Below are 2943 nucleotides of genomic sequence, written 5' to 3'. Positions count from 1 at the left end.
ATGAGATTATATTGTGCATGCTGCCCGTTGGTGATATTAAATGCGTTTTTATGCAGGTATAAATTTTGGGAAATGTCCAAATTATAGGGGAGACTCTGCCGAAATTTCGGCAGGAAGTCTCGGTTTTTAGTGAGTGGGCCTGACATCGGGGTGATGTCAGGAACTCCAAAGGGTTCGTCTCGGATTTTGAGAAAATTCGGGGTGGGTCCTTAAAGACAATCAATAGATAGATAAAATAAGAAAACTAGATTATCATACTAGGGCTACATCATGCCCTAGCAAAAGAAAATTAGTTACACATAATCATAGAATTCGACATAAGTAAAAACATAAGGAAGAAACAATCAAACTTAGGTAATAGCAGTACTCTTCCGGTGTCTCCAATTTCTCCTAGTCTTTTCATGTCTCCAAGGGAGTCGTTTCTCATGCTTAAATAAAACACCCCCCGTCTATTCCTACCCTCGCTGGGCTTTTACAGCAGCCCAAAAATAAAGAAAAACTGAAAATACCTGTAAGATGACTACAAATGCCTAGAGGGGGTGAATAGGCCAATTTAAGATTATAATCAAATAAATATAAATAAACTTCGGTAGCAGGATTGATATGGCTTATCAATCCTGAAACATGCTGAGCATAAAATAAAAGAACATGCAGAAAATTATTTTACGTGGTAAAACCCTACCTATGAGGAAAATCCACGGGACTCCTCAGTCCAATACAAATCCACTATAGAACGATGATTGCAAGAAGTACTCAAACACTCATCTTAGACACATTCTAGATAATGTTTACCAACTTCTTCGTAACTCAACTTCTGTCACGGGATAATCTTCGACACTCCTTATGTTGAACGCAATACTGGTCACGATTGCTTCAAGCTCGCCGGAGTTCTTCCAACTCTCCTTATGTTGAATTTGATATTGGTCACAATCGATTCAAGCTCACTGGAGTTCTTCCAACTCTCCTTATGTTGAATCCGATATTGGTCACTATCGATTCAAGCTCACCGGAGAAAAACTGCCACAACGATCTTGTTGCCCGCAACCGTATGAGTCACCGACATGCATATGAATGCAATATGAATGATTAAAGTGTTTGATAAATCACCAAGTAAACATAAAACACTTGATGATTTATCTCAAATAAATACACATCAACTTTTTCCTAAGAATTCTATATGCTCCACACAAATACGTCAAAAGCTCTACATTTGAAAGGAAAATCCTATGTTTTATTGAAGGGAGTTTTTCTCATCAAAGAGGAAAACCCAACAGACCATTAATCCTATTCCACTATGACTCTACAGTACTGATCCAATATGACTCTGGGTCAGGACTTCAAAGCAGGACCACATCTCTTATTCAATTATGACCAAGAGTTTTGAATCAATATGGATTCTTAGTACATATGCCAACCAACCAATCTTTAATAGAAAAAAAGTATCTATTAAAACAAACGATTTGGACCAATCAGGTAGGAAAAGGTTTCAACGTGCAAGTCATAAAAGGAAAGGATAATATTTTACCTTAAATCAAAATAGAGTCCAACTAGGAAAATAATCTCAAGAGATAAAATCTAATCCTATAATGAAAATAACTCCAATTAGGAATCCTATAATGAATGCATGATTATGTCATGATTTACCTGAAGTCAAGTTTCTCATATCGGTCAAGTCATGCCTCGAATGTATGGGGTTGAATGAGTTGTGCCAAAACATCCAGTAACAATTCTTCACATACTAATTTTCAACCTATGCTAGAGTCCAGGAAATGACAATACAATTTTCATACTAATAGAAACCTAATTAAAACATAAATCCAAAATGGGTAAGTAATTGATTCATCTTCCTACTTGGATTGGGATAACAGGTCAGTTATTTTGCAGGCACGTTTGGTGTTGTTCCTCCTCCAAGAAAATTCAGTAAAAATATGTAAATTGTAGATTTTTGTCTTATCTTTCCAGTCATATATACATGCCTTGAGGAAAAATCAGGAAAGTCTTCAAATAGTCATTCTTCCACAACAGCACAGTTCTGACAGGATTGCACCTTATGCTGACTTAACTTCAAAGACTGCTCTCATTGGCTGCTCCGAAAATTCTAGAAAAATTCCACAATTATCTTCAAGGTCTTAACTTTCATCTCCAATTGGTCTCGTACTAAAACTCCACAAAAAGGTCGTATTTCCGTTGAAAATAAATTACTTCCTCTGGAAAGTTGAAAATTGAAAAAATAAAGTAATAAGTCCTTTTAAAATCAAATTCTCCTACAAAAACTAAGTATAAAGAGAACATAAATGTGTAAATTTATGGACTTATCAAATACCGACAGCTTAGATTTTGCTAGTCCTCGAGCAAAACAAAACGAAAAATAAAAACAAAAGAACACAAACTCAATGCCAACACGCGATCGACTAACTTCCCAATACTGATCTCAGAGATAATCATTAGCTGTTAGCTAACTTTCAAGAAATAAGCAACAATAACTCAAGACATTATCAAAGGGTTAACTAAACTTTAATTGAACAACTTGGATGTAGTTTGTGAAATAGCCAACATTAATACAATCCACGACTTAAGCTTCACACAAGTTAAATAACCAAATAAGAACAAGCTTCAACTTCAAATCTCATCAAGGATATTCACTCCAATAAAAGCACTCGATATTTGACTAGTTATTGTCACTCCTAAATATTTGAGAGGCATCAAAGCAATAGGATGTACTCACATAATTGAAATAAAGGCACATGACATAGATAAAAGATATCATGGAAAGATATCGCATACTTGAAAACATTTAAACTATCCGACCATAGTCCTTCCACACCTATTCTTCACATGAGGAACCACACTTCTCCTTGGATCAAGTAGGACTTTCACTAAGGTTGTAATGGGGCTTAGGGTGATGGGTGAAGCAAGTAAAAGATATGGATGAACAAATTCTAA

This window comes from Prunus persica, chromosome G8, assembly GCF_000346465.2.
Source record: "Prunus persica cultivar Lovell chromosome G8, Prunus_persica_NCBIv2, whole genome shotgun sequence".
Lineage (NCBI taxonomy): Eukaryota > Viridiplantae > Streptophyta > Magnoliopsida > Rosales > Rosaceae > Prunus > Prunus persica.
The sequence above is the reverse complement of the archived record's forward strand: the minus strand, read 5'-3'. Positions refer to the sequence as shown.